Source organism: Dendrobates tinctorius, unplaced genomic scaffold, assembly GCF_039654945.1.
Source record: "Dendrobates tinctorius isolate UK_male_01 unplaced genomic scaffold, ASM3965494v1 ptg000013l, whole genome shotgun sequence".
NCBI lineage: Eukaryota > Metazoa > Chordata > Amphibia > Anura > Dendrobatidae > Dendrobates > Dendrobates tinctorius.
Genome location: NW_027361681.1, coordinates 304709 through 323123, shown reverse-complemented (window position 1 = coordinate 323123; position 18415 = coordinate 304709). Strand labels below are relative to the sequence as shown.

General features: G+C 44.0%; 1 long non-coding RNA gene across 1 annotated transcript; it reads right to left on the bottom strand.

Annotated features, from left to right (window-relative positions):
• Window positions 1–10258: 10258 nt before the first annotated feature.
• Window positions 10259–17607, bottom strand: LOC141067718 (uncharacterized). Its single transcript, XR_012226463.1, has 2 exons — window positions 13780–17607; window positions 10259–11616 (listed from the first exon to the last, which is right to left on the bottom strand). It is a non-coding gene; the product is annotated as an uncharacterized lncRNA (long non-coding RNA).
• Between the last annotated feature and the right edge of the window lie 808 nt (window positions 17608–18415).

The window sequence follows — 18415 nt, the reverse complement described above, 5'->3', positions numbered from 1 at the left end:
CTATAATACTGCTCCTATATACAATATAACTACTATGATACTGCTACTATGTACAAGAATATATATTCTATAATACTGTGCCTATGAACAAAAATATATCTACTATAGTACTGCCTCCTATGTGCAAGAATATAACTACTATAATACTGCTCTATGTACAAGAATATAACTACTATAATACTACTCCTATGTGCAAGAATATAGCTATTATAATACTGCTCCTATGTACACAAAAATATAGTTACTATAATACTGCCTCCTAAGTGCAAGAATATAACTACTATAATACTGTCCCCTATGTACAAGAATATAACTACTATAATACTGTCCCTATGTACAAAAACATAACTACTATAATTCTGTCCCTATGTCCAAGAATATAACTACTATAATACTGCCCTCTATGTACAAGAATATAACTACTATAATACTGCTCCCTATGTACAAGAATATAACTACTATAATACTGTCCTCTATATACAAGAATGTAACTACTATAATGCTGCTCCTATGTACAAGAATATAACTACTATAATACTGCCTCCTATGTGCAAGAATATAATTACTATAGTACTGCCCTATATACAAGAATATAACCACTATAATACTGCCCTTATGTACAAGAATATAACATATAATACTGCTACTATGTGCAAGAATATAACCACTATAATACTGCCCCTATGTGAAAGAATATAACTAGTATTATACTACTCCTACGTATTTGCTGTAGCAAATCAATATTATAGCAGAAATATGATTGTATTTGCTACATCCAGGGTGATGATCTGTTGGATTTCTCCATCTCTTGACTCATCTGTTGATATTTATCTGCTATTACAGACATATGCTTTCTATTAGAGGAAGATCTATGATGTTCAGCTGACCATACTGTATCTGTCCTATGATTTGTGCATCATCTATGCTATGTATGGGTGGCTGATGATATTTTATGTTTATCTTTCCAGTAGATTAATGTGACAGCTTGTATCACTCAGCAGTCTCTTGACATTCACAAACACTACTGATGCTGCATGTGGTGGGACTTCTCCAGATTTAAGACTAACATGGACCCCAATATGCCATGGGGACTGCTGCACCTCTTCAGCCGTGGTGGGGGGGAGCTGCAGAGGAATTAAACCTCTGCTGCAATGTTTCTACAGGGAGCACAGCAGATCATTGTCGATCTCTGCAGCAAATGATTTTGTCTTTTTTTATATTTTCAGAAGACTTCCCATTTAAAGGGATTTTTTATGTGTGTTGATAAGCGCTCCTCAAAGGGTTTGTCTATGCTCTTCAAATATTTTAATACTAAAAAAAAAGTAAAAGCTGTTAGTAATATATGATATGACAAGTAGTAATACTCTGATTACAGACTCCACATCTTTCTGGCTCCAATACTTCCTTGGATAGCTATATTTTCTGCTTGCTGCTCTGTCCAGACAGACATGTGACCATTTCAGCCAATCACTGGCCGCAGAACACATCCCTCTATAGGAAAGGCACGCAATTTTTGCCCTCACCCAATTTCTCAGTTGCCCTCAATGTCCCAAAGTGAACCTAGCCTTACCTACTATATTTGCAGCTGGCCAGCTAAGCCATACCATTCGCCATTGTACAGCACCTCTTTGAAGGTCGTTTTCTCAGCACATTGACGCCTTAAACACGCCTGATATTTGCACAGGCCTTTTGATCTTTCAACGCTAATTACCCTTCCCTTGGCGGAGATTTCACACGCCGCGCTGCCTGGTAACTCTCCGGTATGGGGTCTTTATCCGTGTTCTATCGTGAATGTCATAACTTTGTCTTGACAATGGACAGAATGTGAAGGCCGCACATAGCAGGACAGGGGGGAAATATTGGGCCTGTAACTGTTGGTGACACCGATATGTGTAAAATGCTGGCTAATTGTTCATGTCGGCTCCTGTTGACCCTGCTGTGTTTGCTTCTGCAAAGGTTATCATCTATTTCTTCCCAAGGAACCTCACTTGTCCCTATTCTAGTGATCTATGGCCTCTCCTTATACTGACAATCGTCCCCCAAACCTCCATGAGAAGGGAATTATGACCTTTTGCATTGATTTTTTTGTGATGAAGTCTGAGTGATTTTTTTTAAAGGTGCCTCTTGGGAAACACTATTTCAGGGGGCAGGAATGCTAATGTGAATATTCCAGATCATGGGATTGCTGAATTCTAGATTTAGCACTGCAGGTAATTAAAGCCAGGTATTGTGCACTTTTCCTGTGAGTAGAGCAGGTGCTGGATATCTGGAGGCATCCTGGTAGTGGTAGGCACGTACAGACCCAACGTAATCAGTGACACCCACTGTTCTGCCTTCTTCCACGTATGACGCTGTGTGGATTCCAGCATACGGCTTAATCTTTCATCCACTCCCAGAAACAAGACTGTATGGGTGCTTAAGTCTATATTTATTGGGATGATATGGACAACGATAGGAGATGATAACAGATGGATAATTCAGCAGATTGTTGTATAAAATGTGGATGATTCAGGTAAAAACTACAAAAGACAGACAATACAGCATGTCAGTACTTAGACAGTATACAATACATGAATACTGGCAGGTAATAGCAATGCAGGGTACTATCACAACAGTAACAATGATACAAGATGCTGTTATCATGCATTATATAATAGCTGAGCAATATAACATACACAGCAGCAAAGGAGAAAGAAATATCGAACACAACTAGTGGCTGCCAGCCTCACACTCACTGAACTGAGGATGCATAACTAGAGGATGCTTATAACAAACATGCAGTGAAATAACATCTTAGAAGCTGAGCATGCAATGCAAACATCATAGGGGGCTGCATTATGGCTGCTAACAGATGCATAATTAATAATTGCATTATCCTTACCGGAATCTGCTTGTTATAGCAATGGTTTTGCAAAGAGCTGAGCTGAACACATGTGGGCTGCTCAGACGGCTGGAGAACGGTTACATGTTGTTGACCAAGGCTAGAAGAAGGGGCGGTTCTGAACAATTAACCATTCGGGGAACAGAAAATTCCAAACACAGGAATAAAAGAGAAGGGGCAACTTATGACACCTACTGGCGATAGCTGGAACAGCACTTAAAAATATCTAGCTGCACAAAATGGGCAGAACACTCCCCACTTGGCATCAACAGATACCACTATTTGGCTCTTTTGGGGATAATAACAATACAAGTTCAGTAACTGGCCTGAGGAACAGTTTGTTCTCCCCCAGTTTGCTCACTTTCAACTCTACTTTGCGCACTTTCCCGTACTTGCTGGGAAGAGGCTTGGTGACTAGGCCAAGTGGCCACTCATTTCGATGTGATTGACTGTCCTTGACAAGTACCACATCGCCTGGTTGGATGTTTGGGCGGTCTTTTTGCCACTTTGTCCTGATTTGTAGATTGGTGAGATATTGTTTCTTCCATCTGTCCCAGAAGACATTGGACACACTTTGTACTTGCCTCCATTGGCGTCTGAAGAGATCCTTGAATTCTCTGAGTGGAGCTCTCGGGACACAGGTTTTCTGCGTGAGTAGCATTGCCGGAGTAAGGACAGTCGGGTCTCCGGAATTGCTGGAGAGTGCTGACAGTGGCCTGGCGTTCATGATAGCTGATACCTCGGCCAAGAGCATAGTTAAACTCTCAAGTGTGAGTCTGGTGTTTGTTTGCAAGAAGATAGAGTCTAGTATCTTGCTTGCTATGCCTATCATTCTCTCCCAGGCACCTCCCATGTGCGAAGAGTGTGGCGGATTCAAAGTCCAGGTGCATTCTTGCTCAACTAGGTACCTTTCAACGATAGCAATGTCCAAATTGGAAGGGATTTGGAGTTCTCTTGCTGCGCCTATGAAATTCGTACCTCTGTCGGAGTGAATATGCTTCACAGGGCCTCTGATTGTGGTGAAGCATCGAAACGCATTTATGAAACTTGAAGTGTCCATAGACTCGATAACTTCAATATGAACAGCTCTGATGGACAGACAAGTGAATAGAACTGCTCAACACTTTGCTTCAGTATTGGATTTCCTAGTGTGTCGAGTAGCCACGGACCAAGGACCGAATACGTCTAGTCCAACATTGGTGAAGGGGGGTTCGGTACCGAGTCTGTCGGATGAAAGATTGGCCATCTTCGGATTTTGGAATGAGCCACGGAGTTTGCGACACGTAACACAGTTGAAGATGAGTTTGCTAATGCTTCTCTTTGCGCCGACTATCCATAGACCAGCCGCCCGCAGTCACTTCAGTGAACAAACGGTCTTGCTGTCTCACTAAGTCATGATGATGCTGAATGAACAGGGTTGTGATGTGATGACGTCCAGGACTTATTACCGGGTGTTTCTCTGAAACTTCTACCTCGGCTTCTTGAAGACAGCCACCTACTCTCAACAGCCTGTCTTGGTCAACAATTGGATCGAGCTTCTTTAGCACGCTGTCTCCAGGAATAGGTTGTCCCTTGTTGAGGTTGTCTTTGACTACTTGTGTATCCATGATGTCCAGGAACATCCTATCTTCTATGGACATCGCTACCTTGTCGTCTTCCTTTGTCCTGTGGAAGACTGTACATCCCATGTGGTCTTGTTCACCCTCACAGGCGTGTTCTTCATTGGTAGGTGCTGAGGAAGAGCAAGGTAGTGGAGTGCTGTTTGGCAATTCCTTTACCAGTAAACTGTTGTGACATGGCCGGAAGAGAGATGGACGTCCACTTTCTAGTGTGCTGGTAAGCATACTGTTGACTGAGGCTAGCTTGTGTGCTCCTCCTAGACAGACGTCTCCTATGATGACCCATCCAAGATCGAGCCTCTGTGCATACGGAGCATTCCCGGAGCCGTTTATACATTCTCTAGTCTTGTGGACTCGTAGTATATCTCTTCCCAGAAGTAGAGCTATTGGGGTTCCTGGATCCATCTCAGGTATCAGGTGGGCTATACACTTTAGATGGGGGTGATGTCTCGCCACCTCCCATGAAGATATTTCTGACCTGTTGTCAGGAATCTGGTTACACTCCAGGATGGTCGGTAATGATAGGCAGGTCTGGCCATCTACAGTATGGACTCCACTTTGTATCCGGTTGCTTTTCTCCCCGCCGTCTCAACGGTGCCTGAACACGTCCGCAGGGTGTAGGGAGAGCCAGGGCCTACAATTCTCAAGTTGTCAAAGAAAATGGACCTGGCTAGAGACCTGTTACTGGTCATCCAGAATTTCATATATCTTGAAGGCTTTGTCTTTGCGGCCTGCAGGATAGACTCGTACAAGGCAGATTTTTGAACAGGACCTTCCTCCTGTGAATCCCCTACAGATCTCCGTCATTGAGAGCTGACCACAGGGGTGTCTTCGTCAGTGTCCTTCTGCTTCTCATCGTGCTCCTCTGCTTGCGACAACACTCGTGGAGGTTATCCAGGTTGCAAGGCTGTATTGTGATCCATGCTGCTGCATTCTGCACATTTCATGCTAGCTTCGCAGTTCCTGGCGAAGTGAGAGGTTGTGGCACAACATTTGAAACAGATATTGTTCTCCTTGAGGAAACCTTTGCGATCCTCCAAAGTCTTCTCCCTGAAGGCTCTGCATTGCAGTAGAGGATGTGGTTTCTCGTGTAGAGGACAATATTTACTGACATCCTGAGGCTTGCTCTCGTCTGGAGGGGGTTTATTCACCTTGTGAGGAGGGCTTGTGGAAACAATGTTAGTTACTATTATTATTATTATTTATTTATATAGCGCCATTATTTCCATGGTGCTGTACATGAGAAGGGGGGGTTACATACAAAGTTATAGATATCGTTAACAGTAAACAAATTTAAAATGACAGACTGGTACAGAGGGGAGGGGACCCTGTCCTTGCGAACTTACATTCTACGGGATAGTGGGGAAGAGACAGAAGGTCGGGGGTGCAGCAGCTCTGGTGGTGATGAGGCGGCAGCTCAGGCGGTGGTGAGGCGGCAGAATGGTCATTGTAGGCTGTAAGCTTTCCTGAAAAGATGGGTTTTCAGGTTCCGTTTGAAGGATCCGAGGGTTGTGGATAATCGGACGTGTTGAGGCATGGCATTCCAGAGGATAGGGGATATTCAGGAGAAATCTTGGAGGCAGTTGTGTGAGGAACGAATAAGTGTGGAGGAGAGTAGGAGGTCTTGGGAGGATCGAAGATTACGTGAGGGAAGATATTGGAAGATTAGTTCAGAGATATAGGGAGGGGAAAGGTTGTGGATGGCTTTGTAGGTCAGTGTTAGTAGTTTGAACTGGATTCGTTGGGGAATTGGGAGGCAATGGAGGAATTTACAGAGGGGGAGACAGGGGAGAAGCGAGGAGAGAGGTGGATTAGTCGGGCAGCAGAATTGAGGACAGACTGGAGTGGTGCAAGAGAGTTAGCAGGGAGGCCACAGAGGAGTGTTGCAGAAGTCAAGGCGGGTGATGATGAGTGCATGTACAAGAGTTTTAGTAGATTGAGGACTGAGGAAGGGATGGATTCTGGAAATATTTTTGAGTTGGAGGCGACAGGAGGTGGCAAGAGATTGGACGTGTGGTTTGAAGGACAGAGTCGAGAGTTACTCCGAGGCAGCGGATTACAGGTGCGAGAGAGAGCGTGATGCCGTTTACCATAATAGATAGATCGGGTAGGGAAGATACGTGAGATGGAGGAAAGATAATGAGTTCAGTTTTGACTACGTTGAGTTTTAGGAAGCGAGAGGTGAAAAAGGAGGATATGGCTGATAGACACTCCGGGATCCTGGACAGCAGAGAGGTGACATCTGGGCCAGAGAGGTAGATCTGCATACAGGTGGTACTGGAAGCCATGGGACTTTATGAGTTATCCTAGGCCAAGAGTATAGATGGAAAAAAGTAGGGGTCCCAGGACAGAGCCTTGGGGGACTCCAACAGAGAGGGGGCGGGATGAGGAGGTAGTGTGGGAGTGGGAAACGCTGAATGTGCGGTCAGAAAGGTATGAGGAAATCCAGGACAGGGCGAGGTCTTTGATGCCAAGGGAAGAAAGAATCTGTAGCAGTAGGCAGTGGTCAACTGTGTCAAAGGCAGAGGACAGATCAAGGAGGAGGATAGAGAACTGTCCGTTAGCTTTGGCTGTGATTAAGTCATTAGTAATTTTGGTCAGGGCAGTTTTAGTGGAGTGGTTGGGGCGGAAGCCAGATTGCAGGATGTCAAGGAGGGAGTTAGATGAGAGGTGGGAGGAAAGTTGAGCATGGACATGCTGTTCAAGGAGTTTGGAAGCAAACAGGAGCAGTGATATGGGGCGATAGCTGGGCATAGCAGTTGGGTCAAGGCTTGATTTTTTGAGGATGGGTGTTATGGTGGCATGTTTGAAGGCAGAGGGGAAGGTACCAGAAGTTAGGGATAGGTTGAAGACATGGGTTTGGGCTGGAATGATCACATTAGTGAGGTTGGGGAGCAGGTGTGAAGGGATGGGGTCAAGTGCACAGGTGGTGAGGCGTGATTTGGAAAGGAGATGAGTTAGCTCTCCTTCAGTTATGTTGGAGAGGGAGGTTATTAGGGAAGGGCAGAGGTCTGGTATGTGGAGTGGTTGGGGTGGTGGAACTGTAAAGGTTTGCCTTGTTTGGTCAATCTTGTTTTTGAAGTAGGTGGCAAAGTCATCAGCAGAGATGAGGGGAGTTGGAGGTGGGAGTGGTGGGTGGAGGAGAGAGTTGAATGTGCAGAACAGTTGTTTTGGGTTGTGGGATAATGAAGAGACAAGGTTTGTGAAATAGGTCTGTTTAGCAGAGGTGAGGGCTGATTTAAAGGCAAGTGTAGCTTGTTTGAAAGCAGTGAAGTCGTCGGCAGGCGTGTTTTCTTCCAACGCCGCTCTGCAACCCTGGATGCTTGTCGAAGTTTTTTGGTGAGGTTGTTGTGCCAGGGTTGCCTATTAGTTTGTCGCACTTTGCCATGCATGAGAGGAGCGACTGAGTCTATGGCTGATGTGAGGGTGGCGTAGTTTTGTGGACTGCCACGGGTGTCCTACCGGGTTTGACACCAGTGGCAGTGGAACACGACAAAGTAAAATGAAAACTAGGGTCATTTCTAATCCTAGATTGTTTGGTGGCAAAATCAACAAATACAGTGAAAGGAGGGAATGATACATTATGATTTTGTTTATACTGTGAACCAAATGTAATCCACTTTTGTTGTAGGTTGTAAGGAAGTTTCTGTACTATCGGATTGACACCCTTAGCGGTGTCTAAGGCCTCTTTCACACTTCCGTTTTTGACAATCAGTCAAGATCCGCCAATTTTGAAAAAAACGGATCCGCCATTTTTTTTTGCGTACCGTTTTTTTCCTCATTGACTTTCATTATTGGCGGATCCTGACTGATTGCCGTCCGTTGCATCCGCTTTTTGAGGATCCGCCAGGATGTTAGTGTCCGTCAACATCCTCAAAGATTTCCAAACGGAGCTTGCAACGTCTCTCTCTCTCCTTCCCGGCCAGCCGTTCCTTTAAATTTCCTCATTTTCAGGATCCGTCTAAAAACGGATCCTGTGCCATCCGTTCACATCAGTTGAGAACGGATCCACTTGTCTGCCTTTTTGGCGGATTGTAACTGATGCAAATAACTGAAGTGTGAAAGAGGCCTAAGAATGTCAATTCGGGCAAGTCTCCTTCCTGTTGGGCAACCTGCAACTCATTCAATAAATCTCTCAGTTCGCTAAGCTTTAGATAACCTTTAGGTCCTATCTTAGGAAAATCATCAATTCTTTTATATAAAGCATTCTCTATGACTTCTACTGTCCCATAGCATTCACCAAGTCAGTCTTTCCCACACTTTATGTAGGGCTGTGTGAGGATGCTTTACATTAATGTCTCTCAATCTTTTGGCATGCTCGACTGACTCACTTCCGAGCCACTTTACCAGGAGATATAACTCCACACTACAAGAAAGGTCCATACCATGAATGGCGTTCCGGAACGAGGCTCGCCATGACCGATAGTTCTTGGGTTTATCAGTGAACTTTACAAGTCCCTTTGGAACCAGATCTTGGTGGGCAAGGAACTTTGAAAGGTCCATGGTGGCTCCAACAGTGCTGGCACGAGCCAGTGTGTAATAGTTATGTCTAGTTTTTGTTGCCTCTCCATACCTGTAAGACACTTCTGACGCCGGATAGTCTGTGTGGTACCTTGTCGGTGAAGAAGTTGTCTCTTTAAGGTGGGATGGGAACTGTACCTTCTTCTCAGTGGAATGGTAGCTGTGGTCGACATCTCTGTGCTGGACATCTCCTCGCCTATGGTAGTTAAGCTCGGGGTTGGATCACTGGTAATTGGCATGGACTGATCAATATGATGCTTCAGGGCTGTCATCCACGCCGGAATGTTGACGGACGTACTCTGCGACACGCTGTGCTGGATCTTGCTGCTCTAGATCTGGTCCGAGAATGTTGTTGCGTCTCTCATAATCAGGATCTTTCATAGCTTCCAAATACTCTGCTTTAGCTATTGCAGCTGCTGTCTCGTTGTCTGCAGCAAATCTTTTTAGTTCTGCCTGCAGGCGTGCGGTTTCGGCCTCTCTCTCTGCTTGCAGACGTGCGGTTTCGGCTTCTTGATCTGCTTGTCTCAGCTTTAGATGCATCTCTCGTCCGCTGAAGGAGGATCTCGCTTTGGCTGCTTCGGCCTCGGTGCGAGCTACAGCAGCTAGCTCTGCTAATGATGATCTGCTGGAGCTTGCTCGTGACCTTGTTTTGAGTGAGGATGTGCTTTTCCGAGACATTGTGCATTTAGCTGAGTACTGCTGAGTATTTTGGAGGGAAACAGTCTATGTATTGTGGGCTTCCACGTGGCGGGAAAGATGTAGCACTTTTTGGTGGGCTGCAGTAGCATTCTGCGGCTGTATGGCAGCTGCTGTGATACCCGTATGCGGAGCAGTGTGGGTGTTAGCAGTCCCGTACAGTCTATGCAATCATTGCATGCGACTGGTGGTCCTTTACTGAGCCCTGGGCTCTTGTCTCTGCGGCTGAGTGGTGGCTGCTGTAGTACCCGTATGCGGAGCATTTTGGGTGGTAGGGGTGCAGTATAGCCTGGGTAACCACCGCCTGCGACCGGTATTTTCGTTTTTACTGAGCACTCGGCTTTTATCCCCTGCGGCTGTATGGCGGCTGCTGTGTTACCCGTATGAGAGAACAATTCAACAAACGCACCAATATCATAATATATGAATGCATAGGACCAATGCTAAATGGATATGATGCCGGGATAATGGACCAAAATATGGACTAATCGCAAATATAAACACAAACCACACAGAAAAAAGAGCGACCACAAGTCCAAAATTATTATGAAGTATCCATAAAAAAAATATTCTTTATTGTAAAAAGCGTACAGATGAAAGGACGAATCACCACAATGTGAAAATTGGCTAAAAGCCCAAGTCGCTGGCACATGCTGCGGACATCTCAAATAGAATGTAAATCATAGCTAAAAAGTATAATGTTTAAACACACACATAGGCAACCCCATGTCATTAATAAGTAGATCATAGTAATAGATGAAATAACACAAATCAATGCTGACATATAAAGACACTCTATTAACTCTCAATAATATGTAATTGAACATACCTAATAAAGTCAAACGGCAATGCAGAGAGGAGATGAGGGCAGAGGATGTACCAGCGTCACCCCGACGCTCGTTTTGGAGCTCTATGCTCCTTCCTCAGGGGGCGTGGCCAGAAAGCGCCTTGTATGAGTTTATATAGCGCGCCAACAGGAAGTCCCGCAGACGCGTCTGTAGTCAATCAAATCAGGACCACGCCTCCGCTCCGATGAACACCGGAAACACGCGGGCCCCACGTGATCCGGCGTCATAAAGAGACGGAGAGCGCAGGTCATGACGACTAACAATGCGCATGCGCAGGACAAAGAAGCATAATCGGCCATAATGAAGAAGGGCAGGAGTGAGGGAAAAACAATAACGGGAAAATTCAATAAAAAATAAGGAATAACATTAATATAAATACAAAACGTAAGCGTACATTAGGTGTAACGTAAAATGGCCAAAGAATTTCATATTTCAATACATATATAATGGCACAGAATTTTCATTAAAGTAATACCGGATGAAAAATATCTAAATAGGTCCTCAAAGTGATGGATTATTAATATAACCTTCACAAACATTCGACATAGGTGTAAATTATAGATTACAAAATAACGGCGAATAAGAATAATAAATTTCATCCTCTTAGTGGTGGATTGCCGATATAATATAGTTAACAAAATTATTCAAGGACAAATCAAAGCAACCCACCACAATATATCACCAAAAGTAGAATATATCCGTCAATAGTTATACCAATACATGAAGAAGTATAAATATATTTACAACAAAATCACATCATATATCTAAATGGCCAGGAATGCCTACGAAATGTAAATTACAATGTTTATTGAGAAAACACCCAGACAACCCACACATCCATTGCTTTACAAAATCTACAAAATAATTGTAGATTGATCAAACCCACAAAACAGAGATAACAAAAAGTTTTTATATCACAAATTGATTGAAGCCAGTCTCCCAACTCTGTAGTGCAGGATATTGATCTACGCCGATGTCATGATGCAAACAATTGGACCTCCACAAAACAATTGGTGACCACGAAGAAGAGAAGTCAAAGGGAACACCACATCTAAAAAGAACACGAATTAAAAACAATTAAAATTGAAGCCAAGATTCACAAAGCATAGTATGACTCAGAAGCCGGCAACCAGTCTCACAAAAATGGGACAAAACTATTATATTCATTCAGTCCGTGAGGGTAAAGTGTATTAAGAGTCCAGATCCAACGGGATTCTAGCTGGGCTAACCTCTGCGACGTCCTACCCCCCCGCTGGGAAGCATCAATACAATTGATGCCTCTGACACGGAGAAGGGAGGCATCACAGGAGTGACACAGCCAGAAATGCCTTGGTAAAGTCTTTAGGGAGGATGCATCCTTGTGGTCGGCGGCAGCTAAAATGCCTAGAATATGTTCTCTCACGCGAACCTTAAAGGGACGCGTGGTCAAACCAACATAGATCAATCCACAGGGACACATAGCAAAGTAAATGACATTACGAGTATCACACGTAATCCTCTTCCTAATGTCATATGTCCTAGATCTATCCGCATTGTGGAAGGTGTTACATCTTTCAATGTTGGGACATGCGACACAGCGACCACAAGGAAAACATCCACCCCTACAGCCAGCACCACTATTAAGAAATGTTGGTTTGGGATCCCCCACATAGTGGCTCCTAACCAACAGATCACGCAAATTTTTAGCGCGTCTGTTAGAAATAGCTGGTTTTTTAGCGATATATTTAGAAAGAATAGGATCGGCTCTAAGTATAGGCCATGATTTAGACAAGGCCTCCCTCACACGGGCTGATTGCGCGTGGTAATCTGTAACAAATCTAACCTTATCATCAGTTTGTCGCACCTCGGATTTATATAACAGATCATGCCGTCGAGAGTGTTTAGCGCGATTGTAAGCGCGTTTCACCATACGGCGGCTATACCCACGCTCATAAAATCGTTTTTTAAGATCCTCTGCTTGTAGTTCAAAGTCAGTATCAGTGGAACAAATTTTACGAAGCCGTAGAAATTGCCCTATGGGCACAGATTGGATCACATGTCTCAGATGTGCAGAGGAGGCATGCAACAAAGAATTAGTTGATGTTGGTTTTCTAAATATGTCCGTCTGTAGGACATCACCATCACCACGTCTAAGAGTGACATCCAAAAATTCGACCATATTACTGTCATATTGATAGGTAACGTGAATGTTCATATCATTGACATTCAATGATTGCATAAAATCCTGAAGAAAATTCACAGGCCCCTGCCAGATCATGAAAATATCGTCGATGTACCGCACCCAAAAAAGGACGCGGTCCATCGACAAACCACGATCTGACAGGGAGAGGTCCCTCTCCCACAGCCCCAGGAACAGGTTGGCGTAGGCGGGCACAAAAGAGGCCCCCATGGCTGTTCCCTGGAGCTGTAGGTAGAAGGACCCCTTAAAAATAAAAAAAAAAATTATGAGTCAGGGAAAAATTCAAAGTCTCCAACACAAAATTCTGGAAGGCACAAGGAAAGTTAGATGAGATAATATTTAACAGCTTTAAGGCCATCGGAATGCCTAATGCTGGTATATAAGGATTCCACATCAGCCACAACCAGAATAGTATCCTGATCAATATGTAAATCATCAGTAAGTCTAAGAAATGCCCCTGTGTCCTTCAAGAATGAAGGGAGACTCTCAACAAAAGGTTGCAAAATAGAATCCAACCACCGATTGACACGTTCCAAGAAATTCCCCGCTCCTGAAATAATTGGTCGTCCAGGTGGACATTCCTTATTTTTATGTAATTTAGGTAATAGATATAGTGTGGAGATCGTAGGTTCCACAACATGGAGTGCTACTGCGAGTTCTTTTTCAATGATACCCTCACTCAATGCCCTATCAATAATAGCATTGAGTTGGGCAGTATAGGCCGACAAGGGGTTGAAAGAGAGCCTTTTATAGCATGTTTTATCATTAAGCTGACGAAAAGCTTCTTTTTCATACATGCTCTTAGGCCAGATAACAATATTCCCCCCCTTGTCGGCCGGTTTCAATACTACATCATTTAACTCTTTAAGAGCTTTCAAACGCTCGCGTTCTCCACTAGTCAAATTATCATGTGAAATCATTTTTGGTATCTGCATCAGGTCGTTAGTAACAACCTGAACAAATAACTCAATATTTGCACAAGATGACGGGGGGGGAATCTCTTGGAGCGTGATCGAATCGATGGGGGTATCTTACCCTCAATTGGTGTTTGATGTTCTATGGATAGTTCCTCAAGGATTCTCAGAGCGGATTGTTCCTCCTCTGTTGGAAATAGAGCATGCGCGTTACCATCATGAAAACATTTTTTAAATAATAGAGAACGAGCAAAAATATGCAAGTCTTTTATAACAGAAAATGTGTCAAACTTGGTAGATGGTGAAAAGGATAAGCCCTTACTCAATAAGGTCAGATCTGTATCAGAAAAAATATGGTCACTCAAATTAACAATATTGTTGTCTTTTATAGTTACCTTTTTATTGTTTTTGACATTTTCTGGTGACCTACGGCCATATCTCCTATATGGATGGAAATTCCTTTCCCGCGTCCGTCTATAGCTACCACCAGACCTTGTTGTCATAGATATAGAGGCTGAATCAGATAAATCACTGATAGATGAAGCCGATGTAACTGAAGGGATACGTTTAGGATATCCAGATATGGACGTAGGTTTCTTCCAAAAAAATACATTATTGGTCTGATAGTCTCTTATGTCACGATTAAATTTTGATGTTTGGGTCTCATTAATTTTTTTTGACCACTATATCTAATGCTTTTTCCAATTGACCTTCAAAATTTTTAAATATTTCAGAAGGACATTGGGTTTTCAATTCAGCAAGAGATGAATCAATCACAGAATCCAAAGAAATAATAGAACTAGAATTTAGATCTATTAATAACTGCATCATAGTAAAGGAGCATTTGTTGCACGCCTCCTCCCACTGCGAGACAAAGGACTCATCCTCCACAGGGAAGGCTGGAATGGTCCGAATACGTAAATCCCTAGGTATATATTTAAGGGATTTATATTTTTCTAAAAATGCACGATTCCACCAAATTTTGGTTCTTTTTACTAGATTATTTTTTAATACAGAGAATTGGCTGTCCCAGTTAGGGCTGTTAGTCGGCTGTGAGTCAGTGGTGTTTCCACCAAACACCTGTTCAAGCTGATTCTGCCAAGTCTTTTCCTTGGCTTTGTAGTCCATTTTGTTGAAATACCATGCACCTGTGCAAAACACAGCAAGAAAGATGAGAGAACAATTCAACAAACGCACCAATATCATAATATATGAATGCATAGGACCAATGCTAAATGGATATGATGCCGGGATAATGGACCAAAATATGGACTAATCGCAAATATAAACACAAACCACACAGAAAAAAGAGCGACCACAAGTCCAAAATTATTATGAAGTATCCATAAAAAAAATATTCTTTATTGTAAAAAGTGTACAGATGAAAGGACGAATCACCACAATGTGAAAATTGGCTAAAAGCCCAAGTCGCTGGCACATGCTGCGGACATCTCAAATAGAATGTAAATCATAGCTAAAAAGTATAATGTTTAAACACACACATAGGCAACCCCATGTCATTAATAAGTAGATTATAGTAATAGATGAAATAACACAAATCAATGCTGACATATAAAGACACTCTATTAACTCTCAATAATATGTAATTGAACATACCTAATAAAGTCAAACGGCAATGCAGAGAGGAGATGAGGGCAGAGGATGTACCAGCGTCACCCCGACGCACGTTTTGGAGCTCTATGCTCCTTCCTCAGGGGGCGTGGCCAGAAAGCGCCTTGTATGAGTTTATATAGCGCGCCAACAGGAAGTCCCGCAGACGCGTCTGTAGTCAATCAAATCAGGACCACGCCTCCACTCCGATGAACACCGGAAACACGCGGGCCCCACGTGATCCGCGTCATAAAGAGATGGAGAGCGCAGGTCATGACGACTAACAATGCGCGTGCGCAGGACAAAGAAGCATAATCGGCCATAATGAAGAAGGGCAGGAGTGAGGGAAAAACAATAACGGGAAAATTAAATAAAAAATAAGGAATAACATTAATATAAATACAAAACGTAAGCGTACATTAGGTGTAACGTAAAATGGCCAAAGAATTTCATATTTCAATACATATATAATGGCACAGAATTTTCATTAAAGTAATACCAGATGAAAAATATCTAAATAGGTCCTCAAAGTGATGGATTATTAATATAACCTTCACAAACATTCTACATAGGTGTAAATTATAGATTACAAAATAACGGTGAATAAGAATAATAAATTTCATCCTCTTAGTGGTGGATTGCCGATATAATATAGTTAACAAAATTATTCAAGGACAAATCAAAGCAACCCACCACAATATATCACCAAAAGTAGAATATATCCGTCAACAGTTATACCAATACATGAAGAAGTATAAATATATTTACAACAAAATCACATCATATATCTAAACGGCCAGGAATGCCTACGAAATGTAAAGTGCTACCCGTATGTGGAGCAGTTTGGGCAATAGCAGTCCTGGAGAGCCTGTGTAACCACAGCGTGCGACCAGCGGTCCGTTTTTACTGAGCCCTGTGCTCGTGTCTCTGCGGCTGTGTGGCAGCTGCTGTAGTACCCGTGTGTGGAGCAGTCTGGGTGATGGTGGTCCCGTATAGCCTGGGTAACCAAATTAAATAACATGGTACATAAGGGTGTAATGCATAAAAACAATACTATAAGTACTAATGAAAAACAGAAGTGGAGGTAGAGATGAGAGGGGGGTCTGTAGAAGAAAAGAGGGAAGAGAAAGAAGAAAGAAAAGAATGAGAAGAGAAAAGAAGGTGGTGGAAGCAATGGAGGAAAAAGTAGAAGGGGGGGGGGAGAAAGGAGTCCGACATCACCGCAAACCAAGCTTCATGTTGGTCATGAGCAGTGGCATAACTACAAAGTTATGGGCCCCGATGCAAACTTTCAAATGGGGCCTCCCCAATGCCGAAATACACGTGTCAGGATCCTGTCAGCGCTGGCGTGCAGCCTCCACTGAGCAGGGACTCACCCGCACTGTAGGGGGCCCAGGGTCAGGTACAGCCGGAAAGTACAGATACACAGGACCTGTGGATGCTGAAGTTAGCAAGCAGTCACAGGACCTACGGTCATGTGACTGCAAGGGGGTGGGGCTTAGCATCCTGCTTTCAGAGATGGCAGGACACTATACAGAAATACTCAGAGTCAGGCAAAACGGAGATCATACACAGAGATATTAGTAAAGTACCAGGGATGAGACAGAACGGATAGTCAGGGCCAAGCAGGGGTCAAAACCAAACAGACATAGAAGGTACCAAGCAGAATCCAAAGCAATATCCAGAGAACAGACCGAGTCGTACACAGAGAATCAAGCAACCAGAACACCGCAAACACACTCAGGGGTCACCAAACTATGCCAAGGGCGAAAGTATAACTGACGGGTGATGGGAGCTTCTTGAGGCTATAAGAAGCTTTCCCAGAACCAATGAGAGGCCACCATAATAGGTCCCAGGTGCGCAGGTAAGAGTCTGCACTGAGATCAAAAAATTAACCCCAGAAGTGTCGGTCACCCAGCACTGGTATCATGACAGTACCCCCTCTCAATGGGGGGCCTCTGGACCCCCAGGCTTGCCCGGGTACCTAGCATGGAAAGCCCGAACCAGGCGATCCGCATGCATCAACCGGGCCGGCACCCATGACCTGTCCTCCGGCCCATACCCCTTCCAATGAACTAGGTACTGTACTGACCGCCATACCAACCTATAATCTACGATGTGACCAATCTCATATTCCACACGTCCCTCAACCGAAACCGGAGGAGCAGCGGACTCGGATTCTCCCCGGACTGCTTCAAAAGGCTTCAGTAGAGATCTATGGAAGACGTTAGGGATCTTGAAAGAGGGTGGAAGGCACAGTCTGTATGCTACTGGATTGATTTTTTCCACAATCTTGTACGGGCCAATGAATTTGGGGCCCAACTTGGCTGACGGAATCTTTAACTTAATGTTTCGCGTGGAGAGCCAAACTTTCTCTCCAACCAGAAACATGGGACCAGGTGTTCGTTTCCTGTCTGTGAAAAACTTATACCTGCCTTGAGACCTAGTCCTCAGCCCCGGGACACCCCGAATCCAGACGAGAAAACTCACCAAAATGAGGACTGAACCCATAGTTGACCAAGAAAGGGGACATACCAGTGGACTGACTCACCCGACTATTGAAGGCAAATTCAGCCAATGGCAGTATATCACACCAGTCATTCTGTCTAGCAGAAGTCAGACATCTGAGGATCTGTTCCAGAGACTGATTAGTGCGTTCCGTCTGACCATTACTCTCAGAATGGTATGCAGATGAAAAGGACAGGGATATCCCTAAATTTTTGCAGAAAGCACGCCAAAACTTAGCCACAAACTGCACACCACGATCAGACACCACATTCAGGGGTACCCCATGCAAGCGGACCACATGCTGCACAAACAATTTGGATAAGGTCTCAGCAGAAGGTAATGCGGACAGGGGTACAAATTGAGCCTGCTTTGAAAATCTGTACACCACTACCCATACCACCGTATTACCCCTGGAAGAGGGTAGATTGGTAATAAAAATCCATGGACAGGTGGGTCCATGGTCTTTCGGGAACTTCCAAGGGCATCAGCTCCCCCGCTGGCCGGCTATGGGAGTTTTTAGAACGAGCGCAGACCCCACAACCAGAAATGAATTTCTTTATATCTGGACCAAGGGTAGGCCACCAGAAGATCCTAGCCACCGCCAGTCACGTGGCTGATATACCAGGGTGAGCACACAA